Consider the following 27,834-nt stretch of genomic DNA (forward strand, 5'->3'; position numbering starts at 1 on the left):
GCTGTCGCCTGTCATAAGCACGCGGGGCCTAGCCATCTGTCTCTTCTTATAATTTCCTTCTTTTTTTTTTTGTCCGTCACGTCAGTTTTTTTTGGGGTTTAAGTCGGTGTTTGACACGCGCCAGGTGTCAATAAATAACTGATTTTAAGTGGTAACAGTATGTGAAATGAGACAGCTGTCGTAGATTGTGAATGGAGTACACGATAAGTGCATAGAAAAAATGTAGGAGATCCAGGGTCATGGACTTTCCCCCGGCACGTTTGGGGTCAATGTCACGACTGGTGAAGTCAGGTGGGACTTGGGAGTAGTCACAGGTGTCAACTGTCAAGCTTTACGCTTTGCTTTTGCTTATCGTGTACACGACGATGGCGGAGGGCCCCCTGCCTGGTATTATCGTCCGCCGATAATGCAAACAAGTGGTTGATGGTGGCTTAATTGGTAGGATCTCTTCTTATTCGTTGGAGCAGATACCTGACATCCTGCTGCCACCAGGGGTTAGGGGTTAGGGTTAGAGAGAGGTTTAATCAAGGGGATGAGAGTGGACTACCTCCCTGGTATGCGGTATACCTCCAGTCTCCAGGATAAATTTCTTTAATTACCCTTAAGTTTTAGAAATAGATTAAAATTATCTCTACTACGACTTTGATATTCTAACAATTATGACATTCACATGTCATTGCACATGGTAATTTTTTTAAACCAATTTTACCCTTTGATTTCATATGACGACCTAAGTTTTGGTCAGGGCCACCTTCACCCTTGCAAGCCAATAGACTCCAAGTCTCGATTCAAACTTGGATGCTACTGCTGCTGCTTCTTCTTCTTTGCATTTCTTCTCTGCGAATGGATAAGAAAAAGCTTCATCTCCATTAATTAGAAATTGGGTTATTCACAATGTCAAGATGGCAAGGGTTCATGAATTTGAAATTGTTTCGCATGCAACTCTGTATTCTTTGCAATTCAAAATCTATTTAGATGGATTGGACGGACCAATATGACATATTGGATTGGATTTGGTCCGTCCATAATGAATTTATATTGGATTGAGCCAATATCTGGTCCATTAATAAAAGATAAGAACATATGTGTCAATGGACCAGGTTTGAGTTGAAACCAATTTAAATTAACAGGAATTTAAACAGATTGGACAGTGTCTGGACCGGTCCAAAGTATTCATTGAATCAGGTCCATTTGTAATAGACTCACATTGAACTGGACCGGATTATACCAAATCCAATCCAATTGATACCCCTATTAAGTCATCCGATCAATTTTAGCTTGTCCAACTCATCAAGTCATTTATTAGCTATTCGTCCACCACAATTCGAACAACATCAGTTTGGAACAAAAGTTGAATAGCTTTGATGAATTGGTGTTGTATGCATAGTACCCGCTAGAACTGCTGATTGCATGATCGACATCACCACTTTGTCCTTGCAATACTGATACCAGTCAACATTTGCAATATGATACCAGTGTGATTGTTGAGATATGTTTGGGAGAATTCAGATTCTAAACTACAAATAATCTAATAATCTAGAAGTTTACAAGGTGTAGATCAACAATAGCACCAACACACTCTGCCTATTTAGTAGTAGCGCACTGAAGAAGAAAATATTCCATGAGGTTGATGCAAGCTAAGACGAAGGCTTAAGTTCTACAAAGAGTTTAAACATTTGACCTAAATCAGCTACCTTACGAGTGTGAGGTCTGATGATTAGAAATGTGACCGCATTAACACTGTACTAAGAAGGTGTGTTATGTGTTTGAAAATTTGAAGAATAACGAAGGACAAATTTGACACTTCAATCCTTAGGTCAATCATGCCAATTGTCAAAAGATCTAGGGATATTTTAAAAAAATTTGCAAATAGTAGGGGTGTAAGTCTATTTCCTAAAACTTAAGGGTAATTTAAGAGATTTACCCCCAAAAAGTATCTAAGTATTGATGTAATCCCTCTTTCTTCTTTAGTGTTTAAAGCAAGGTTACTGTACCTGAATAACAAAAGGATCAATTTAAATGCGAATCTGCATCTAGTGCGAGTAAAATTCATACGAATACCTTGAAAGTACAACATCTAACTGTATATTCAGAATATCTCATATATTTATTTGTATGTAAAATTCATGCGGAGATATTCTTGATGTATAATCGGATATTATGTGTCAAGAAATTTACACGATTTTTACTTTTAGAAACTCCTCCTGTCTACATGCGCTGATGATTTGATCGCTATCCATTTTGAGCAAGGGATCCCACTAATAGCTAATCATCAGGATTACAAGTCCTGATGCAATTTTAAGCACTTAGGCTCGGTTTGGAAATAATACAAATATAAATATATATAATACAAATACATGTAAAATAATACAAAATACAAGGTTTTACAGTTTATGTATTTATATTTATACTCCTTGCAAATTTAACCTTAAGAGTCAGGATATGCTGGTTTCCTATTAACAGGATATATGTTCAGTAGAACCCATTGTGATTTTCAAGGTTTCTTTCTAAAGGGTAACTAGTAGATCCCTAAGCATTTTGAGGGCTTACCCTTGGGTAAGAAGGCCTGGAGTTGTCAAAATCTATGAAAATTGTCATAGTATAATGCAAATGTGAATGAATTAGTGATAAATTTAATTATACGCTAAAAAAGAAAATAATAAATCAATCACAGTAACATCTTTGATGTTATTAAAGTATTTAATGAAAAGTATCTCTTGTGAAATGTGAACTAACAATAAATAATATATAGTAAGTAAATCATATGACATCTAATTTTGATGTAACATGCTACAATAATTTCAAAATGCATCATGAAGATTTTCATATTCTTCTATTCAACGCCTAGAACTAAGGAGGAGTGGCTTATTCAGCCTATAAAGCAGAAAGTTATACAACTTCTATCTTTTTTTGATATAGTATGTGTATCTCATGTACATAGACAAATGAATAGGGCTGTTCATGATTTAGCATATAATGCATGTAAATGTAATATAATAGTAGAAAAAGAGAGCAGCCAAACTATCTTCTGTAATGAGCTTATTTGATGAATGCTAGCTTTCTGAGTGTCTTTTGGAACAAAAAAAAAAAAAAAAAAGTAGTTAGCAAGTTAATAGATCAATAATGAGAAGAATGCACGTGTAGGCTCACTGAAATTTATCATGCCAAGAGTCTACCTTGGTTTGAGTTCACATCTCTGCCCCACAGCACATCTTCGCTGTATATTGGAAACATTTCCCAATGATAATATCAGAATCGATGATGTCAGATGGTCCCAATACAAAACGAGGATGTATTATGGGGTGGCCCCTTATGGGGGTGGAGATGTGAACTCTCTTGGTGTGGATTTGAAACCCTATCTTTCATTTGAAGAAACCGGATATACTCTTTACAACACACACATCCTACTATGCATTGGGAACATTTTCCTTACTTGAAAAATATTCTCAATACACGGTGGATGTGCCTATTAGGCGCCCCTATGTGAGGAGCAGATCCCGTTCCCAACTACTGAATGATGAATTGAAGTCATCACCTAAAAACGCAATATTCTCAAATTGAAAAAGGAAGAAACTTGTCATAATTAGCAAAATAACTGCTGTAGTGATATGTCTGTCAATTATCATTCATGCTTGGTAAGAAAGGAAAAAGGAGAAGAATAATAATATAGTGAAAAGAAAAAATTGGAGTCCCCTCCAATTATACAAAGTCCAAAGCCCCAAAAACAATAAATAATAATGTATGTAACCGATATCTATGGGTTTGGCCTTTGGGGTACTTTTGGGAAAGATAAAAGTGAGTAGCGTCTCAACTTGAAACATGTCTTATTCTTTCTCTTCTTTCCCAAAAAGAAGAGAGGTGAGGTGGGCCACGGTGGGAGGGACATTTTCTTCGCGCATCAATTCAATGCAATCGCTTCTTCTTTGACTTGACAACCTCTTTTGTTTTATACGGCCATTATTATTCATCACTGTTCCCTTCTAATTATTTCTCTTCCTTTGTACTGTTTATTGGAACACACAAATTTTTACTGGTCTCGTTCATTTGCTCATATTTAGCGGGATAAGTTGATTAACTAGTAAATTGGCCATGGTTTTCACAACCGGACCGGACCGGACCGGACGGTCCGGGAACCGGTCCGTTTTCCTCAAAACTCGTTTTTTCTTCTAAAATCGTTGATTTCAGTCAGTAAATTGTTGAACCGATTGATTAACTGTTAGAACTGTTTGAATGGTTTTGACCGTTTTTCAAATTTTTTAATTTTTTAATATTTTTTTATCAAAATAGGCTGGCCATTCGGATAAAACGGTTGGACCATTCGAAGTGGTAACCGGACCCTTGACTAATTCAGTCACCGATTCAGTTTTAAAAACCATAAAATTGGCTATAATACTCACATTTTTGCTGCTAAGTATATACAACTTACCTGCATCTTTGTTTAAGCCGATAAGTTTTCTTTCCCTCTTGGTAATGTACAAAAAACATCAAAAACGTATTTACTCAGGCAAGTTTTACCTCATAAATATTAATTTGTCAAGTTTTACCTAATAAATATTTGTCAAGTCCAGGTAAATATATTTACCCAACAAAACCTAAGATATAAGAGCACACACTATACTAGTTACTATTCATTGACATGAATTAAAATGTCGATACATTTAAAAAACTGGGTGAAACCATTTAATAGAAAAACTATCATCATATCAAGTATATTAATATTTTAATCTTTGATAGAAGTTTGTCATCACAACTCACAAGTGTATCTTTAATGCTGTATTTGACACCATCACCAGTTGAGGGAATTTTAATTTCATGGAACCTTAGCTGGTTATGGCTCGCTCTGACATGAAAATATGTTATGGGCCTTGGCCATGGTTTTCAAAACTGGATCAGACCGGATAGTTGGATTGGAAAAATTGGAAATCGGTCACTTAATTGGTTCCGTTTTTCTTAAAATTGTTTTTTTTTTTCTAAAACCATTGATTTTGGTCAACAAACCATTGAATCGGCCGGTTAATTATTAAAACTGTTTGAATGTTTTGACCAATTTCCAATTTTTCTAAATTTTAAATATTTTTTTTTGTTAAAATGGGCCAATCATTCGGATCGAATGGTTGAATTGTTCAAACCAGTAACCGGACCCCTGACCGGTTTGATCACCGGTTCGTTTTTAAAAAGTATGTCCTTGGCCCTTGGTGAATGATAATGTATGTAATTAATTAGTACGTGTGTTCTCCTCGGGCGGGACGTTCTTGACTTTTGGTCCACCTTTCAATTCATAGCTGCTTCTTTCTCCTCCTACATGAAAGGCGAAGAAGACAAGATGGTACTAAAACTAAATCCAAAGTGTTTTAATGCTCATACTTATCAGACTACAGAAAGCAGAAAACAACTTGTAAAAAACCTGTGGGGCATTCTCTGCAATATCATGAAATTCAAACAGAGAAACAATTAAGGGTTCCCTTGTTACTGCTTTTTATTTTGATATGCATTGGGTGCGGTAAAGGAAATAAAGTCTTCAAATTGTGGAAAAACAAATATTTGTAATAAAATAATAGCCATAAAGAAATACTAGTCTTAATAGTAGTAGGTGAAGATATATTGTGGTCCATGAGTGGTCTGGCAATCCGGTAAACCCACTGGAATTGGAATGTATGTAGTTAGATCATTTGTCATTCCCATATGCTACCTGGTGGTTGGAGTTATTTTAACTTAACTAAATACTTGTTGAAGAGCACTGTAAAAGTTGCTTAATTTCAAGACATATTTTAGAAATATTTAAGCCGTTATGTGCAAAAGTTATAAAGCTAAACTTAAATTATATATATATATATATATATATATATATATATATAGATGGAAAAGCTGTAATGACCAAGCTTTGATGAGGATCAAAGCTCATCTATATTCTCTAGAAGGTCCAATCTGCCCGTCGCAACAAGGGAGAGGAAAAGCTCTACTAATATAGGTCCGGCGGTTTGAGAGGGTTGAGCCAATGATTCAGCAAATCTAGTTTAGCTGATTTTTAATGCTTGGCCGTTTTGGGAGGGTGAAGTGCAGTGGCTTTTGGTTTTTTAGCATGAATGAGGATGCAAGTTGGGCCGGGTCGAGTTGGAGATCAGATTAGGGTTAGGGTTAGGTTTCAAAAATGTCAACCCAGTTTAACTTCGGGTTGGAATCAAGTCAAATAAAATATCCCTAACCCTAATATTTTAGAATAGTTTTGGTGGACTTAAGGCTCAAGTATTCTTTTCTTTTTTCTTTTTTTATTGTTTTCCTTTATCCAAAAGTTTAATGTACATTCAACTTCTACTCCCACAACGAAGATCCTAAAAAACTACTGAACGAACTGTAACTATGAGATGACGGGCTGTGATTTTTTACTGACCCAAGCAACCACTGGTCCACCGTCCATCGTGGTGGTTTTCTTCAAATGTGATTTTTCACTCTTTACCATGGCGGCTTTGGCACTCTCTTATTGCTATCGCTGCCGCCCAAGCCCAAGCGCACAACACCCACTGGTATTCAGTTCTCTCTCTCTCTCATCTATAATGCATTTATGCAAGGTTTTTTTCAAACTTTAAATTCTTATGAGATATATTAGTCGAATCTCCAATCCTTGATAAAACAATAGAACATGCATTGGTCATTGTTTTAGGTGGCCCTTGCAATTCCTTCTAAGTTAGATGTTGATTCACTATTTCTTCTTTTCTTGTTCACATATATAAATTTGGATTGCTTCTCATCTATATTGGTTACATCAATAGAAAAATACAAGTCACTAACCCAAACTGAATTTAGGTTGGGTTAGGGTTGACTAGGTTAAGTCAGGTTGGGTTGGGGTTATGGTTAGTGTTGGGGGTTTAATAATTAGGGAAAATTCCTGATCAGTACCTTGTACTTTGGCTCGAGTGACAATATGGTCCCTGAACATTAAAATGCGACAATTCAGTACCTGAATTTTCAAAATGTGACAATCCAGTACTCGAACTTTCAAAATGTGACAATCCAGTACTCATCGTTAACCAGTCCGTTAATCAGCTGTTAAGTGACATTTGAAAAGTCAAAAATGCCCCAAGAATGCCATATAATTCTCTTTCTCAACTATCCAAGCATTGACAATAAAATAAACAGTCCCAAATTCTCAATTCTTCTAAACAATCACCAACTTTTTTAAAAAAAAAAGATGCTAGGATTTGGACTGTTCAGTTTTTTGTAAATGTTTGGATGATTGATAAAGAGAATTAGATGGCGTTCGAAAGGTATTTTTGACTTTTCAAATATCGGAAATCATGAAACCCCAGTACTGCAACTGGTATCCGCTTTGCTGAATTCAAATTCAATCCAATCCAATCAAATATGGAATCAGCCCAATCAAATCCAATCCAATTGGAATTTAAGTTGATGAAATTGTATCCAGGTGATTTACGTAGAACCCATCTGATGGTGGACTTCAGTGCTCCAAACATCGGACAGGTGCCAAGTTATGAAGGCATAAACACTCATACAAGTCCAGTGAATCATTGGCTCGCATACCTTTGAAGAACTTTTGTAGAATTTCTCCAATCTCCAAACATACAGTCTCACAACCAGAGTGATATTAGAAGAGCCCCATGTGATGCATGGGTTGGTGTTAAAAGATGATCATGTTTTGAAGGGGAGTGATTACAGTTTCCCCAATAAAAAGGAAATTGAATGAGTAGTCCATGTTTTATTTTTTATTTAAAAAAAAATTATAAAATTCTAAAGGGGTAAGAAAGCAAGAGAGAGGTTGACATGGACAATTGCATTTTAGAATATGATAGTAGATTTTAAGTTGATCATTGGCACATTTAATGTTCATAGATCACCAGAAGCATTGATTAGTGTGTCTAAATCTGCGGATTGTGCGTCTTTATATATACTCTGTACATTTGAGAAACTATTTATATACATGAACTTTTAAAAACAACTTATTTGTATCTTGCTGACATTTTAAAGAGTAAATCTAACAGATAAAATGTAAAAGGCAATAATATGCCATTTTCATTCTTTTTTTCTCCTCTCCTCCTCCTCCACCTTCTTCTGCTGCTGCTTGAATGTGTAGGGTATGAGTATGCCAAGCTCAGCAATCTAAAATCTGAACAAGAAATTTAGTGTGAAACTGCACAAAGGTGGCATGCATATAGGGGTGCAGGGGTAGTTGGTTTGAAGAATTTACAATGCAATGGGCCCGGGCTTCTGGGCTGGGCCATCCACATATTAAGTTTTAACAAATTTTCAAGAGATTTCTTATTTTGGTGAGAAAGGATATGTGGACCGCGTTCCTGTGATTTTCACTGGCCAAATTAATCCATTTGGAATTGGGGCAGTCCAAAAATAAAAATTATGTTCACGCACCTAATGTTGCTCTGATTCCAAACCTTTATGATCTCCCTGCAAAGGAAACAACTATTGGCCCTTCTATTATCACTTTCCCTATAATGGAAAACATAGATTCCGGCAGCCCATTTATCCTCAAGGACTCAAACCAAGCCACTGACATCTCACGAAATTCCTCCACTATTGTGGCCCATTGGGTTAGCCAGGTCCACACGCCATCCCTAACATGTCTTGGGCCTGGGGTACCCTGCCTATGCGAGGATAAACGGGATCTCCTCGTCCTATTTCTTTTCTTTTTTTCTGGATCGGACCTTTGTATTAAGGAATGGACTGATTAAAAGCTTTCCAGAATTCAAGGTCTCAGAAAATGGAGTGGAGTCCTTTTTCCCTTTCTTTTTCTATAAATCCACCGTTTTTTGGTCAACCATAAATCCACCTTTCATGACGAGGATTATGGGATTCTCCTCTTTGTGTGGAGGAGGATTCACAGTTCTTAGGTGTATAGGGCAGGTGGGGTTTCGTGGGATTCATCAAAGGGTAAAAAGAGAGCCCAACCCACAAGGCCACAAGCACAAGATGTCGAGAGAGCTATTGAACGAGCCTATTTGATGACCTATAGCTAGCAATAGCATTCATTATATGATAATGTTTATGGGACCGATGGCTCATTCCGGCAGATAGAAGACCACTGTGGAGGCACCACGTTTCCAGGAGAGGACGGGCATTCTGTCCCACAGCTGGATTCTAATAAAAAAGAATACCAAAGAAATATTGGCAGGAAGGCTGTTCGTAGAAGAAGACAACATTTGTAGAACAAGGATAAAGGCTTAAAAGCCATCCAGTCCCAGAAAAAAAAAAAAAAAAAGGTTACTTGCAAATCACGAGATTTGTTTAGATAGTCTGTATATTTTCATCATGGGCACTAGGATGGGGAATTGAGCTGCTCACTCGGCCCAGTAGACTTAGCTTCACCTTTTTTATTTTTCTACACAACAACTTGAAGAAGAGAAAAACTAATAGAAATCCAGTATTCTATTTGAAGAATTTTCACTGCATGGGACCCTATTTTACCCTTTGAAAAAATTTAGACACTTTTGAAACTAATTGGGATTGGGATTTGCTCCTCACAATGTGCATCTCATATGTACTCACAATCCCATCCCATTGTATATTGGGAATATCTCCTCATGAATAATAATAATGCAAAGTACGGGAGATGAATCCGTTGTGCGATTGGAACATGCTGTGAGGTTGGTGAGAGGAGGGCTCTGTGAGGAGCAGATCCGGACTCTCTTGAAACAATATATCTTCCTTCTTGCTTTGGGCGATGATATCACCAGTGAGAACAAGAGAAGCCATTGTTAGTCACTTCATCAAGAAATTGTAGCTTTTTCCTCTTTTCATCTACACAATTGGACGATTTCTTGAACTCTCTTCTGGAACAAAATCTGCAAACTCTTGGAGGGCCTTTCCACCAAAAAGCCTTATTTCATTCCAAGACATCTATTTCAACTTCTAGATTCTAGAATGAAATCTGTTGTTGGAAAATATTAAGAAATATGGTTGTAACAGTAAGTATATATATATATATATTAGCACTTGTCAATGACTCAAATTGCATGATGACAAACCTTTAACGACTTAAATTGAGCGTCTATATAGCCTTTCTTTATTCTATGGTTCTCTTTGAAATTTTGAAGAATGATGAAGGGTAAAAAAGTCTTTTATGACCACAAGGTATATTTAGTATATTTAAAAAAGTTAGGATACCCTTAAATCAATTTTACCCTTCATTTTAAATCCCTAATCAAGCCCACACAAGTATGGAGATGGGATCTGGTGCACTTATATTGCCTACACTTCCATTCAGTCTCTGGCAAGTGTCCAATTACATGTGTGACCTTAGTGGGCTTTATAATAATGGCCCAGACCAGCCATAAGTATTAAGTGAGAGATTAAGATGGTGTTCGGAACCGGTAGTGTTTTGTATAGGTATGTTATTTTCTCATAAAAGTTTTTTTTTTTTTTTTGGTTTGAAACCATTGCTTCCACATAAGTATTTTTCAATGCCACATCAGCATATTATTATTAGCAACAGTAGAAAAACGAGAAAATGTTAAAAAGAGTGTTTTTTCATATCATACCTTTCATGAATTTCAAAGTATGGTTTGAGAAGACATTTTCTTTTTTCTTTTTTCTTTTTTTGAAAAAACACCCAACCAAACAGTGAGTGTTAATTTCTACATAAAAACAGATTTCAGACACTGTTTTTCAAGAAAACTTCATCGGTTCCAAACACCTAATAGGTAATTGTGGGTGGGTTACATGCATTTTATTATTACTGATGAGGGCCATTATAATTGCTTCCACATGCAGCCCGCTATACAATCATTGACTTCTGCTAATCCAAATTCTAAGGGTGAAATTCGGGTTGGTTCGAGTTAGCATTTTATTGCTTTGAGCTTTGACAAAAGAGCCCAACCCGGCCCACCCAAGTCCCACCCTACCAAATTCTATTCACATACACGTAATGGGACATCAGGGCACAAGGAAGAAAGATCCCGGTTTGATGGACGTGATTTGGAAATGAATTATGAACCAATGTCAAGTATGTGTCTGTAAACCAATTGTTCGGAAATTAAACATAATCGATACGAAATGGAAAACCACTCAAGTCAAGAACATCCACCCTCTTCCATACAGGAATCACAGTTTCCAAATTCCAACAATGCATACTAAACAATAATAAAACCTTAACATACACTACAGGAAAACAGACTTTTAACAACTGCAATTCAGTTACGGTTAAAAAACCGTAGCTAAAACAATGGATATAGCCACAGACAACTTCGCAAGGTTGTGATTTAGCTACGGATAGATTGTCCGTAATTATAACCCATTTGTCCGTAGCTAAAACATATTTATAGCCACGGTTTTAAGATGTTCGATGCTATAAGTTACAAAAGTAGAAGTTGACTTATAGCTACGTCCATTTTGTCGTGGCTAAAGATATCTTTGTCTGTGGTTAAAAATTATTTATCACAATAGCTACGGAATTTTAATTATCCGTGGCTATAACTACAAAAGTCAATAATCTTTAGTTACATTCTTTTTATTCATAGCTATTTAATATATATATATATATATATATATATATATATAACGCACTGAAAATTAATAAATAATAATCATATAGTATTAATTTAAAATGTTTATTGTTTATTTATTGCTATTCCTAGTAAAGTAATAATTATGGATTTATCAAAATAAATAAATATAATTGATAATTAACAAATTATTATTAGTTCATCTATATTGAATTACAATAATAATTAATGTGATCAATTGCTATTTAATAATAAGTAAACTAGAAAATAAATTATTAATTAATGATTTCATAAGTTCATTAACAAAAAAATAATAATAATTTATAAAATGTAAATAAATATATATTAACTATTATTTAACTAATTAAAATTAATCATGAAAAATAATTCAATTATTTAAATAAATTAATAAATAGTAGGATATAAGAAATAAATAAATAATAAGTAAAAAATTATCAACCACTAATACTTTATTAATTAATTAATAATATTTAATGATAAATGAAAAATAATAATGTCAATTTGGACTATATTATTTAATTTCATAAAATCGTTAATAGGGTAATAGTTATATATTAAATATAGATAAATAATTATTAATTAATAGTTAATTAGTTAAAATAAATATTTATTTAATAAATTAACACTTCAATAATTATTAAATACTTTTTATAAGTAATTTATAAATTAATACTTATTTAATATATAACTTATTTCAACCATTATATTTTACCAAAAAAAAACACACTTTCCCTCTAAACATAATATTTAAGTTTTTATTTATAAAAAGATGAAAAACTAAAATAATATATATATATATATATATTCTCTCTCTATTTATATATATGTATATAATAAAACATATATATGCACTAACCAATGTTTAGGAAGTTGGACCAGTTCACCAAATCGATCGACCAATTAGACTATCGTTAAACCATGACCCAACCCTTAGCCAATTTGATCAATACCCTTATCCTTGTTTATCAAAAAAACATTGGGCAAAACCATATCCACCTAAAACGTCCCCTATCCTTGTTTATCAAAAGCAGTCGCATTGCCTTCCCTATAAGTATGCCTGTAACTCCACCTTTCCTTTAACTCTCTTGACTAGGACTCCGCACTCCTTGATGAATTGGTCTTGCCTTTAGGTAACCATCCAATTTTTTTAAAGTTATATCATTTTTTAATTTACCTTGTATGTAAACTTTTAGAGGTCATAACTTTGTACTTGGTTATCAAGTTTGATCCGATCGATCATTTTTTTAAGTTATATAATTTATAATGTATTTATATCAAATCCAATCCAATTCATTTGCAATCCTAACCGAAGTTCAGGCCCTTAGTAGAGCTAGGGGTGCTCACGGTACAGTGTCTTTTTTGTAACAGAACCGGTACTACCGGTTTATGGAAAACTAGTAATCGAAACCAAACTGAAGTCAATCGGTTAACCGGTTGATCGTTTCAGTTAATTGTCGATTTGATTCATCGGTTTTTAATTTTTTAATTTTTATAATATATATTATTAAATATATATAAAATATTATATTTTAAATAATAAATAATATATCATATATTATAAATATATATTTATTTATATTTATACATATAATGCATATTTATTAATTTATAATATATAAAAAATATAAGATATATATAATATACAAATATATATAAAATATATAGAAATATATGTATACCAGTCGATTTGGTTAACTGTCGGGTTTCTATATTGGTTAACCGAAACTGAACCGATACTTTTGGTTTTTTTAAACATTGAACCAAAACCAAACCGGTCGGTTTGATTAAATCGATTTTTCGATTTGATTTTAATGGGTTTTTTGGTTTTATTTTTGCTCACATGTAGTAGAGCCACAAATTTTAGGGTCGGGCCTAGGGCTACTTTAAGCCTACTTTGGGCCCGACCTAACCCACATGTATTTAAATAAATGTATATTATAGATAATATATATATATTATTTTATATTACATATAAATAAAATATGATAGGCTTGAGAAAGCTAACCCACCTGGACCGGCCTTAAGCCATAGACCATAGTTGTAAAACCCAGTCCATTGTCACCCCTAACCCTATTCTATCCAAGGTTTCCCTCTTGCCGCCCCTTCGAATTTCCCCCTCCCTTGTCTTTCACGCTATCGAATCTCCTGTGCTCTGTAACACTTTCATTGTAGCTTGCACCTTTCACTAACGAACCGTAGGTATTTCTCTACCTCCCCTTCTCTCTCGTTGTCTCGATCTCTCTATCTCGCACTATCTCTCTATCTCTCAATCTCTCAATCTCTCAGTCGAAATTTTTGCTTTGCTGACTTGCAAGCAAGACCCTATACCTGGATACAAATACAAGAGTGAAGAAGCGACTTGCATATCTCCACTCCTCATTCTTTCAGTCGAATGGTGCAACTAGAATCGGGTTTCTCTGTGAAGCAAAAAGAGGGGCATTCCAATTACGCAAAATGAGTTGTGGTAAGATGACAGCCGCAAATCATTTCTAAGGTTATTATTTAGGGCATTTTTTCTAGTTTCATATGCCAATGTCGAATTTTTGGTGGAAGAGGAAGACATGAACATGAAATGAATTGAAAAAAGAAAAAAAGGAAGTCGTAACAAAACAAAAAAAGTGGTATTGGGATCTTTTGTCCTATATGTGCAAATTGAAATTGGGCATATCTTTACCCGGAGTAGAGCATAAACCTAAAAGAATTGAAGAGGCCCATTGGGAACAAGAAAATTACATCGTGATTTGGATTGGATCTCGATGAAACAATACATCAATGAGAGGTTGGATATCCAAGATACGTCAATGGTTAAAGTTTCTTTTTTTTTATGTTTTGTATTGTTTAAAATAAATTAATTGTGTCATTGTGGTTGAACAGGCTTGGTTGAAAGTGGATTTAAGTGTTGTCTTTGTCTGCAGTAACGGAAAAAGCAAGGTAATCTGTTTTATTAATTTATTTGACTATTTTTGTGTGTTTTTCTATACTATTTAATTGTTTTGACAAAGAGAATCTATTTTGATTCTTGTAGTGGGGGACACAGTCCCACAATGTCTCCATTTCCAAGTCATCATACCATTGGAAATGTTGACATTGTTTATTGTTTCCTTAGGTGGATGTGGCACTTGACACCTGCACAAAAACTCACTATAGTCAGGCTTGAGTTCAAGTCATAATATTTGAAAATTGAAACTTCCAGAGAAGAATAGGCTCATGTTTGATGATTGGAAAAGAAAAGAATGCACTACTTCTAATGATAAAACTAATACACAGAAGTATCTTTATCATTTAAAACAAGTACTATTTGACTACTATATTAGCTGATTGCCAAGTTTATCAAATATAGAATATACTCAAAATAAAAAGGGCCATTACCAAAAAATGGTCCTGCCTATTCAGGATATTGGGAGAGGTAGACTGGATACAAATAGACCTAACCTTTGGCATATTTTTTCTTTTGCACAAAGTGACTGTTCTCAGTACCCTATATACCCATCCATACACTGTACATCAATACAATAAGTTCAGAACTAAATGAAACTAATGTGAACTTCTAAGGTATGAAATGAAATCCAATACTAGATAGAGTAACATCTTGCAGGAACAGGGCATGCAACAAACCTGGGGAGGGATGCCCAGCTCCAAGGAAAGAGGGCCCAAAATAAAGCCTCCTCCTAGACCAAGCAGCCCACCAACTACACCAGCCAATACTTCAATATTTTCTGTCATGGATTACTAAAATGAACAAGCTCAGATTATCAAATTCTCAGTTTCTCACAATCAATCATGTTCTAGTTTTCAATTAGTTTCACTCCCTACTATGGGACTGAAAACTTCATTCACCTGAGGCCCATCCTATTCTCTAGTTTTAGTTTTCAAGTTGTAGAATTTCAATCCTTCTAACAACCTAGAGAAAAAGGAATCAGAAACCCTGCAGGAATTGGAAACTCTGCATCAGTTTGCAGAGTTCCTTCCAAACACGGCAGGTCTGTGACACTACTAAAGAAAGCTCAGACTTGTATAAAAAAGGTACCCCTTCTAAGTGAGTAGGCACTGACATAGGCAATAAGATTGAAGTCAGAAACTTTCGTTAATTATCTTGAATACTAGATAGGAATTCTAAAGAATACTTGCAAAAAGTCTAAGGTTATGTCAAATGAAGAAACATTTCATGACATTTGCATCCATGAGTGAGTGCAGAAATGCAACACTTGATCCTCATGAGTCATGATATATCTAGGAAATTCATGTGCTAATAACCCGGAAATGTTACCTGCAATACTGGATTGAGCTTTCTGATTTGTACTGTAACCACTGTATATATTTATATTTATACTCTTAGTGGTCCATTTGATTTTATGTCTGATTCAAGTATGACAACAGGGTCTGGTCCAGTCTTGAAAACCCGACATAACCCACTTAGTAGCTCCTTTTTTCATCAAATGAGGACCCATCTTACCTAAACAGCCTCTGGGGATTGTCCTTGCTCCAACTAAATCAAGCTTGGGTTCAGTTTGGACATTTCTTATCCTGATTCAATCATCCAGACAGACATATATTTGTTAGTAGTGGAAAGTAGAGCTTTCCAACCATTGATCAGGATTAGTAGATTGATTAGTAAAGCTAGAAACCATTGGATAAGTCTGAAACTTGGTTGATTCTTTATATTGAGATTTTTTTCTTCTTCTTTTTTCTTCTTTGCTTTTCTTTCTCCTAGGGCTTTAAATACTTGTTTGTCAATCAGATTATAATCCAATTAACTCTTCATCCACTTTGCTGTCGTCCCATGATGAGCATTTGGGGTGGCAGGAACCTTCTAGGCCCAATGGCCCAGGGTCCAATTGATCTTCCGTGGTTAGAACCAACCAGCTTCCTTGATGGTCCAGACTCGTATACCAGCCTCCATCATGAGTATTTGAGCCTGCCCACTGTTGGTCCAGGCTTGGGCGTTGGGATGTATCTTTTAGCCTATGGCTAGGGCCTGGTTAATTTGAAGTTTGGCCCAACCCAACATGGATCAGATCCGGAATTCCCCTAAACCATCTTTCAACCGCGAGAAAGCTTTAGTCACATACACTTTATGAGTATTATTTGAACCATGGGATTCTTAGTATCCGACACATTAGCACCAATGTGTTACAAAGATGTTAATAATTAAAGATAAGAGTCAAAATTTCCTTCCAAGTTCACCGAGGCTTGTTTCCGATGCCACCATTGCAAGGGTACCCTCAAGGTGTTTTAACTTTCTTCTTCTTCCATTTATCTATTTGATTTTTATGCTTTCCTGCATATCTACTGAATTCAATCATCTATGGTACTTAGTGTTGCGGTTATTGTATCTAAAAGCACGTAGTAGTCCCCCATCAGGTTTTTTCCTGTTTTCATGTTCTATTTTCTGTTATCGTCTGTGTTTCTCCTTTTATAATGATGTTGATGACCATACTTAATGGTTTCTGTTTGTTTCTCCCAGTATGCCCATTGCTTTGTTTGTTGAGTTTCTTTTACCTTGTCTTTATTTTTTCCTGCAATTGACTACTACTAAATTCTGATTTCTACAAACTCTTTTCCTCTTTTGTTCAAATTCATGATGTTGCTGATGATCTTCCTTGTCTTCCCTCGTATGGACTTTTTTTTTTATTTATTTGAAGATCAAATATTGGATTTGTTTGTTCTGTTTTATGATCTACACGTTTTCTAACTTTTCTTTTCTAACTTTGTTTTTCACATATGGAATTGGCTTTTCACATATGTTTGCTTGTTTACTTGCAAACAACAAAAGTTGCTTTGTGTAATTCAAAAGCAGTTTCATATAAGAATGACTAAAGCAAAGAAGCTATTCTTAGTGTCTATGTAGGACTACCACAACAGAAAATGCTGGCCATACTGGTAACTTATATAGGTGCAAATTGGGCAAAGTTGGTTTTGGTTGAGGTCAACCCGAACCCAACTTTCAGACTGAGATTCTTGACCCTAACTAGCTGCAAATGGTATCTGTTTGTATGAATGTGAATATTCAACTATGAACCAGTTCATAGTTGGATTTAATATGGACCCGCCCTTATGCACATGTAACATGGACATCATGTTATAGTAATGTTTTACAAGAAACATCCTTCATCATCATCCTACCTCCCATAGTCCCATCCCTCTCACACTAACTTATATACATAAATCATCAAGTATATATACATCGAAACTATTCACCTACCTAGTGGCAAGGTAAGGATGCCTAACCCAACACCGTGACTTATAAAAAAGTTATCCCTTCTAAGTGACAAGGCACTGACCTATGCAATAGAATTGAAGTCAGAAACTTGCTTTAATTATCTCAAATACTAGATAGGAATTCTAAAGAATACTTGCAAAAGGTCTTAGGTTTTGTCAAATTGAGAAACATCTCTTTGATTACCTGGTGGGGTGATTTGTTTTTTCTGACCTTCATCAATTCAGCTTGACTCTATTGGCCAAATTAGCCTAATTCCTATACCCAAGTCAAGTTAGTATACCTAGGGCTCTAAAAGTTTGAAATTCTATTTGGTATCTAATCCAAATATCTAGGATTTGGATGATCCATTTACAAAATCATCAGATATGGATTTGATCATATCTGATATGATATAATTACTCATATTATTAAAACCTTTTAGTGGATTTTGGGTAGAATTCAGATTTAAAACTGGACACATCTCCTGGAATTAGTAGGTTGTAGGGGAGCCATATTTCCTACTCATAGCAGACCACACTAAGAAGCCAAAATAGGAGGTTTGTATCAGGTTGGCACCCAGCAAAACTTATACCAAACTTTTATGGACTTCGATCATGAAATTGGAGGTACAGGATTCATGTAGCCAGCCCATATACCTGGTACAAGGCTTAGCTTTATTATATAATGTCATTTCATTGTGTTGTTTTTTTTTTTCTTTGCTGACTATTAATTAGAGTGAGACCTATCTAGATGATGGGTCCCTATCTTTTTAATTTAACATGGCTGCTTAAGAAGGCACCTCATTACCCTTGTTTCTCCATTAGGAAAGAAGCCTGATGACTTGAACAGTAAAACCCACCAAATATTCAGTAACTACTACGAGTGGGACTGGTTTTCATGTAAATTCTGATTTGCAGATATAGGGTATCATCATGCTTCCACAACAGCAGATATAGGGTATCATCCTTTTAATTTCTCTCTATCTCATTTTTTTTTTTTGAAATGCTAGATCTCTCTATCTCATTTTTTTTTTTTTTGAAATGCTAGATCTCTCTATCTCATTTTTTTTTTTTTGAAATGCTAGATCTCTCTATCTCATTTTTTTTTTTGAAATGCTAGATCTCTCTATCTCATTCATTTAACAAATTATCTTTTCAACATTAATGATGATTCAAATAAAAATAATTATGTGATTAATGTATGATGATTCAAATAAAAAAAAAATCAGCATAAACATTTATGGGAAACATCATACAAAGTGCTTTCCAGTTTTTGTAGACGCCACTGTCATTTGGAGACAAGCTTCTTTGAATCAGGAGCTTCAAAGAAAGAGAGAGTGTTTGCACTTCACCAATTTCATTTGTAGTGGTGCAAAATTATGGGATTGCAAAATCTGATTTTGTTGTTTCAGCTTTTGGCTTCTTTTGTCTTTGTAATATTGATGAAGTAAAACAAAACCTGAAGCAAAGTAAAGCAAATACCCAAAAGCCAAAATGAATCAGAAGTTACATTCTTACTCTTCTCGTTAACACTCTCATTTCATTTGTATTCGTGCAAAGGAAATTGCACTATAAACAAATGGAACCCTAGTTTCAAGTTTCAACGGGGATTCTGAAGCAAGACTTGGGTTGACTAGAGAAAACATGGATCCGTGTTGACCAGCAGCATTACATTAGTAAGCTGGTCTCATCAAAACCACTGGGGATTCTGAAGCAAGACTTCAGCAAATCAGATCCATCAATAATCTATGGGTTGCAACAGGAGAAGCAATACTCAAGCTTCTCCAATTTCCAACTGTAATCAATACCCTTTACTACTTATAGAATTTCTCTTCTTAATACAGCTATGCAAAATTCTACAAAGCCTTTTTTGTATTTACTCATATTTTAGATTTGCAGGGCTTGATTTTTTTCTTATGAACTGGACTAAATAAAACAAAATCTATGATTTCAAGGGCAACTTCAATCAACCACTGAGATTTGTGTACTAATTCCTGAAACCAACCTCAACCTGTTTTTAATCAGGTGGTTTTCTTTCTTTATTTATATATATTTTATTGATTTATATTCTTATCTTACTTTAATGACTTCTTTACTTTCAAATCTGAAAGCCTGATTTTCTCCCTCACCCAAGTTTTCTATTTAATTAGACTCTCAAAATGAATAACTCTGATTTTTAACTTAACTATTGGAAAAACATTTTTTACTTGTCAAAGGGCACATATTGTGGAGGGATTTGTAGAGTGTAGACCGCCACTTTAATGAGATTTCTTGGTGGTTTATGAAGTTCAAGTACATTTCTATTCTTAAGCCATCGTCATACATATTCATTCATAGGTGCCTGCAGCAATTGGTTGCATATATGTCCAATAAAATGCATCTCCAAGTTTAATTTCCATAGAGAAGAACGATGGATCACTTTGATCTTCTTTCTTTTCCTTATTTGGTATCATCATTTTTTCCCTTTAAGCCTTACATTAGCAATTCATTTTCTAGAAATCATCACATGCACTTTGGTTAATGAATGTATTTCAACTCAATAATCATCATTTCATATTAGGGTATGGTTTCTTGTATCTTTCCTTGGCAGTAAACATTAAACTATGATGAGGAAGTTAAACATAACTAGAGTCTTGGTAGGTATGGGACATGGAGATATTTTGCCAAATTGTGCAGGGAAACTAATGCTTGTTCTTTGCAAAGTTAGGTTAGCATTTGTGTCCCTATCGTTGACCAACTCATCACTTGTAGAATGGTCTTAATGTTATCATATTGTCATTTTAACTTGGGGCTGGAGATAAAGCTTACAAAGACTTTGATTAGAAGAATAACTTTGGATTAAAGTATGTCTTAGAGAAATCATCTCTCTCTCTCTCTAGATCAAGACGGTCCCTTTGATTCAGTTTGCACAAGGATCCCAAGTTTCCTACCATGTCATTGGCTTTTTCTTTTTCTTTAGTTAGAACAAAGAACCCTAGCTTCCATGGGATGTGTTGTTGATTCCTTCTTGAGGGTTTTGGTTCAATGGGTTGGGGATACTCTTCACATGAGATGTTGCTTAATCCATTTAAAAACCCCACATACCTATTGGTGTTGGATTGAATCCCTTTTTGAGTTTTTTGACACATAAAATCAGAACAATTAATATTTTTTTTGGATTTTACTTTATTTTGCTTCATGTCTTAATTTACTTTGAATATTCCACATGCAATCCATAACTAATTTTAAGTTTCTTTTTTTTTTTTAGTATTCAACTGGAGCACAAAGTAGTATTAGACTATTGCTTGGACAAGTGATCATAACAAAGATGCAAGTACCTAAATCTTGTTAGTTTTATTGAAACTATGTAAATCCAGAACATTGTTTTAATGAAATCATTTGAAAATTTTAAAATTTTAGGACAAGTACAAGGATACAACATTGCATGGCCTACAGCTTTGGTAAGTATTTTATACTTAATTAATTTTTACTATTTAGTTTTGGATAGTATGAAATGATTATTTATTGTTTCTTATACTCGTTTTTCAATTTTTACAAATTGAAAAGGAGGTTACACAACGATAGAAAAATTATTGATGGAGAAGTTAATAAGACATTGAAGACATTTGACACTTTTATTATTTTTTATTGTTAAAAACAAGAACATCATGTTATTACTTTTTTGTTGGAAATATTAATTACTTTAATTAAATGTTACATGTTTTTTGTATTTACATTTGCATATGAAAAAAAATTAAAATTTACAAGTATCTTATGACGAGTTATATCAATGATTTGATAATTATGTAGTTATTTTATGACAAGTTATATTGATGGTTTGATAACTATATACAGTTATCTTATAACAGGTTATATCAATGGTTGATAACCATCCAATTATTTTATAGCAGGTTATAATACACCGTTGTGATAGGTATTATTTAACTACGGTTTTTGTATAAACCGTTGCAATAGGTACTCTATAACTATGGTGCTCTCTATAAACCGTTGTGATAGGTATTCTGTAGCAATGGTTTTCTATATAAATCGTTGCAATAGGCGTTTTGTAGTCATGACTTTCTCTATAAACCGTTGTGATAGACATTCTGTAAAAACCGTTGCGATAGGCATTTTGTAACAACAATTCTCTATAAATCGTTGCGATATGCGTTCTGTAGCCACGTCTTTCTCTATAAATTGTTGTGATAGGCATTCTGTAACAACGATTTTTTCTATAAACCGTTGCGATAGACATTTTTTAGTTACGATTTTTTCTATAAACCATTGCGATAGACATTTTCTGGCTATGAATTTTATGAAAAATCGTTGCGATAAACATTTTCTAGCTACGGTTTTCATGAAAAACCGTTGCGATAGACATTTTCTATCTACGATTTTTATGAAAAATCGTTGCGATAGATTCTCCAACTACGGTTTTTGTGAAAAACCGATGCAATAAAAGGATTAATTTTCTTTTTTAAAATGTTTTTAGTCATGGTTGCTAATAGGTACTTTGGCAATCGTTTGTGTAATTAAATAATAGATTTAGCAACGGTTTTCGGAAACTGTTGCGAGAACCTATTGTTACGGTGGAAGAGGCATCGGTTTTGTGTCCCTTGTGAATCCGTTGATAGAAGTCTTTAGCAACGGTTTTTGGGTGCTTCAAGCAACCATTTTATCCGTTGCTAAAAGTCAATTTTCCTATAGTGATACTAATTAACATTGATTAGGTAGCTTATTTAGAGATTTCAGAAAACGAGAAAAGACACATCATTCGTGAAGTTATAAGGGGACTTAATTAACCCCCACCGTTTATCACGTTGCAACAGCTTTTTCTCTAATGTTGAACAAACACGCACGCACAAGCAGACGCTAATCTAGAAACAGAACAGAGCCCTGGCAGCCACTAGCCAGTGTCCTGACCACTTTCATCCACTTGACATGCTGTAGCTAGAATTTTTAGATTTTTACTTTATTTATTCGGTAAAAAATAGAAAGGAATTCACAAATCTTCTGCACCCACTGTGTATTGAATAAATAATAGAAGAAACCAAACTCGAGGCCTATGATGGTTTATTATTTCTTTGTGTTTGTCTGTGAAGAGGAAGAAAATACATCCACATAAGTTATAGCTTTGCTCTTACTTTTTGTCAATTGTTTTTCTCCTCAGAGAGTATCTTCTTTTTCAATCATGACTCTAAACATGGTTGAAAGGCAAAAAGCTAATAGAAAAGGTTGTTTACCTTTTCCTCTTTTCAACTGCTCCTCTATCTTTTTCTTTTACGTTATCCATGGAAGGGAGGGAAGGAGAGACAGTCCGAAAGAGAGGTGACTGTGAGTACGTGACAGTGTGTTTGAGTGGAACGAAAACCCAGACACAGATGAGAGAGGTGTGTGGGGTAATCGTCGTGGAATCCGGGCAGAGAAGAGAAAGCAGGACATAATACCAAGGGAGAAAGGACGTCCTTTTTCTTATTTCTTTCTGAAAAGAATTTTATTTTATTATTATAATATTTCTAAGTATTTATATGGCGACAACCTGCATTGGAGGTGCAAGAAGTGACATTTACGTGTTCTCTCTCTCTCCATTTCTCCACCAGTTTCGAGGTTCTTAAAACGCGTTGAGAACTGGAGCATGTAGCGTCTTCTCCGTTTGTCACTCAGTCGATGGGGGGAGAGAGAGAGAGAGAGGGGTATGGTGCCTGCTGGCAGCACAAGTTACGGGCACCTTCTAACATAAAAACAAAAGGATGCGTTCTAAATTCCACATATTGTTGAATAAATTTGGAAGATGTAACAGCTTACGACCTGGGTTTAATTACTTCAATTGTTTCTGCCAAAGTTCTGACGAATTTGTAACGACTAGAATTAGATCCTGACTTCTGAGTTTGAAAATATGATGAACAGAAGAATTGACCGTTGGAATGGACGAAAATGGAAATGGAGGAGGGGGTTGGTGACTGGTGTTGCAGAACAAGCCACAAGGCAAACTTCCAAGTTCCAATTCGACCATTCCAACGGTTCCTTGTTACTTGAGAGCGGTTTACTGGTGAGAAATCATTTTGAATGCTCAAAGCATCGTCCGGAGAACTGGGCTGCACCTTAAACTTAAACCATTTGGCTTTTATCAATTGAACCGTTTAGTTTGGAACCATTCAATCTTTGTTGCCTTCCAGACAAGAGGAAAGAATGAACGAAATACGGAAAAGAAATAAAAAGAAGAACAATGTTATAAGTTAAAAGAATCAAATGAGCAAATCGATGGTATGACAGTCCCAGATCAACCTGAACCTGAACCATATTGGTGACAGGTTGGTACTTGGTAGTAGTCCCAACTCCTAATGTGCTCCTCTAATTCGGGTTTTTTTTTTTTTTTCTTTTGGTTCGCTAACATTGGATTCCATCTTCAACACATATCCTACCGATTCACGTGTCTCCCACTCTCTCTCTAAAAAAAATAGAAAAAAAAAATCTATGATGCAGGAAAAATCGGAATAAATTTTGATGAAAACCCACTTAATTGTTAATCATTTTCATGATTCTGGTTGATTGGTTATAAGTTTTTCTGGTATCATATCTTTTTGCATCATAATCCAATCTTATATTTTTTTGGTAGAAAAGCCAAAGTTATTTTTGAGTATCATACAAAATTGAACTTTTTAGTTCCGGCCGAACAGTTAGATTGTGTTAAGTAATTAAAGTTTAGAAAAAGAAATTGCTACCTAGGCTCAACTTGGAAGGAGTACAAATATAAATATATACAGTACAAATACACACAAAATACAAGTTTTTGAACTTCATATATTTGTATTTGTAGCTTTTCCTAACTGAGCTATCGGGGGCAGAGCTAGGGGAACTCGGGGGAATCATGGCGCCCTCCTCCCCCATGGTCAAAAAATCTGCACACTGAATACATTTTTCTATGTAAGCTTCCCTCTATGGCCCATCCATAAGTTTTGTCCCCCCTCATAAAAAAATTCCTGACTCTGCCCTGGTGAACCATTCTCTAAAGTACGAGCATCCAAATGCATATTAGGAATATCTCTCCATGAATTTAACATACATACATAGTTATGGATATTCTCAATTTTTGGCTGGATGCCATATAGATAGAGTTTTTGTGGGCAGGAGATTTAGACTCGCCTAGAGAAGATCATGTAGAGAAGCAACGGTAAAATTATTGACACTATGGAAAATTAGGGTATCAAACACCTAGCCAAGCTATATATTAATCTATCGTTTTTCTAGTAATTGTATATAAATTTGCATTGAAATCTACATGTGGGTTTCATGTGTAAAAAAAAATATTGGTGTATTCAGTTATGATTGGTTATGTAGCCCATTATATGGTTGTGTTTCCTCGTTCCCGACCTCGATTATGAAATTAACCTCCGTCCCTGTCTTCGATCCTCGCTGGGGATAAAATTTATCTTCCATCCCCAATCTCCGAATTTTTTTAAATAACAATATTTATTTGAAAAATAAATTTACTTAAAATAAATAAAAAATCTAAATTATAAATAATTTTTTAAATATATTTTGATATATAATATAAATAACATAATAATATATATTTAATATATAACATACATAATATATATACATAATCGGGGTTAGAGGCTGGGACCTCAATCCCCATCCCCATCCCCGACCTCGACCCCGGTCGGGGATTCATATTAATCCCCATCCCTGTTCCCACCCTGCCAAAACAATTTCCATCCCCGACCCCATCGGGTTGAGGAAGTCGGGTTCCCATGGGGATGGGAAAAAATGCCATCCCTAGGAGAAGATCCGAGTCATAAGGATCTAGCTTATGCCTATCTATCATTGGTCCAAAAAGGAGAAAAAGCAGTTTCAATCCTAATCCCTTGAGGTGAACTAGCCCGGCCAGTGGCCACCATGGCCAATCCATCTTCAGTTTCTTTTTTTTCCCCCCTTAAATCATGCCGAAAGAGAGGCCCAGTTTTCGATGAAGCCCAATATCTTGTACAGAACTACAGGCACAACAAAACAGGCCCAACACCACACGTTCATATTCGGTTTCGCTGGGGATGTAGCTAAGTCAGTCCATCAACTGATGTTAAAATTAACAGCCCATTAACTGAACTCAGCGCGTAAAAATGTTGATTAAAATTTAAAAAGATGAACTTTATTCTTTTTATGATTATGATGCTAAAGACAGAAGATAAAAAAAAATGAGTTGGAAATTCATGTGTACTCGTCAATATGACCTGATTGGCCAATCAGTACTAGCAACGTCCTTTGCCTTTTGGATCCTCGTGCGAAGATAAAGACAACTGACAATCTTCAGTGCCCGATTGATGAAGAATTAACGTGGTGTATTGGGATTGGCTCAACATTGCAATTACAGTTGTAGATGATTTGGATTGATGGAGGACTGGAGCAAATCAAGCTTGCTCCCTTATTTTCTTAAATCTGTAGTACTTAAATCCCAATTTGATTCCTTTAATTTCATTTTCAAATGATTTTATTTTATTTTTGGCCCAGAGATTCAAATGGTATTTTATCAAACGGATTTGGATTGGATATACCGGTATATATGCGATACTTGTATCTTACTAGCTCCTCTCTCTCTTGCGACTTGCGACTTGCGAGATCAGATTGTACTAGGCTTAGGGGTGTCAATTGGATCGGATTTGGTCCAATCCGATCCAGTCCAATGTGAATGGACCACGTCCAATTCATTCCAATGATCATTTTGGATCGGTCAAATTCAATGTCTGAATCAACCAATCTGTTTAAATGAGTTTTAATTTAGATTAATTCTAATCTAAACCTGGTCCCGTGATACCTATATTCTTATCTTTTATTAATAAATTAGAAATTGGTTCAATCCAATCCAATCCAATCCAATATAAAATTTATTACGGATGGACTAGGTTCAATCCAATATGGACTGGTCCAATTGGATATATCATATTGGTCTGTTCAATCCATCCAAATTGATTTTGGTTTGGACAGGGTCCAATCCAAAACTGGTCCATTGACACCCCTAAGGCTTACTACCTTAGATTGGACTAAATGGGTCGCTCCAATATATTGGTGAAGTGGCGGGTTTTGGGCAAAACTAACATTTGTCAACAACACCCCTAAGGCTTACTATGTGACTACATCTTTTTTCTTAGGGAAAATCTATGATATCTAAAAGACATGGTATCTGAATATCTTTGACCAATCAAAGCACCCTGTAAATTTTGATGAATACCACATGATTGGTCATATCTTTTTTTATACTGGTTGATTGGTGATAAATTTTCCGATATTATATCTTTCCATTATCATAGTTGAACCCTTTTTCATATCTTTAAAGTTTGAACTCATCCCTAAATTAAAAGAAGAAAGCCGAAAGGAATAAGGAAAAAACTATATGATGCCAAAAAGATGGCAAGGATTTTGATCAATCAAAACCACTCATGAATTTTGATAAAAATTCACATAATTGATTAACACCAATGTTTAGAAAACTGGACCTGATTGGTCGGTTGGATTAGTTGAACCATGACCTGGGACCTTATTTGGTTCGATCTTACCCCAATAACTGCTTTTGCTAAAAAATTGCTGAAAACCGGTTGATCGGTTGGTTTAACAAAAAAAAATGGTGAACAAGTCCCGGTTTCATGAAACCACCCAAGTCTTTAACCAATTGAAATTTTAAAATGTGTTTGATAAGATTTGAACCCATACCCTCTTATTTTCATATATTGCTTAATTATACTAGTTCACCTCTTAACTTGTGTGAATTAATGACTCTTTATTGTAAATATTACTTTATTATGCATATATTTTAAAGAAAATATAAATTAAAAGACTTGAATCATAGTTATTTGCTTTAAAAATTAAGGAATTTACCATCCATACACCATATTTAAGTATATTAAAAGTTGTAAAATATATTATATATAGATTTTATATGACTTGTAATATATATATATATATATATATATATATATATATATATATATATATATGTATGTATGTATGTATGTATGTATATGCCATGTCATCACGGTTTGACCTCTGATTCAACCCTAGTTGAACCTTTAACCCGTGAACCTCTCCCTTTCCTTGTTCCAAGCCCGGTCCGGTTCTCTGAACATTGATTAACACTTTTTTTACTATTAATTAACACTTTTATTATGCCAATTGA

General features: G+C 34.7%; 1 long non-coding RNA gene across 2 annotated transcripts; it reads left to right on the forward strand.

The window, feature by feature from the left end:
* Positions 1-13,510: 13,510 nt before the first annotated feature.
* Positions 13,511-21,471, forward strand: LOC104593505 (uncharacterized). 2 transcript variants are annotated; one of them, XR_016083570.1, is made up of 6 exons: positions 13,511-13,688; positions 13,809-13,953; positions 14,364-14,420; positions 20,935-20,996; positions 21,087-21,127; positions 21,234-21,471. It is a non-coding gene; the product is annotated as an uncharacterized LOC104593505 (long non-coding RNA). The 2 variants fall into 2 exon arrangements; XR_002022533.2 differs by having other exon boundaries at positions 13,511-13,953.
* Positions 21,472-27,834: the final 6,363 nt, after the last annotated feature.

This window comes from Nelumbo nucifera, chromosome 3 (assembly GCF_055504915.1).
Source record: "Nelumbo nucifera cultivar China Antique chromosome 3, China Antique-T2T, whole genome shotgun sequence".
NCBI classification, from domain to species: domain Eukaryota; kingdom Viridiplantae; phylum Streptophyta; class Magnoliopsida; order Proteales; family Nelumbonaceae; genus Nelumbo; species Nelumbo nucifera.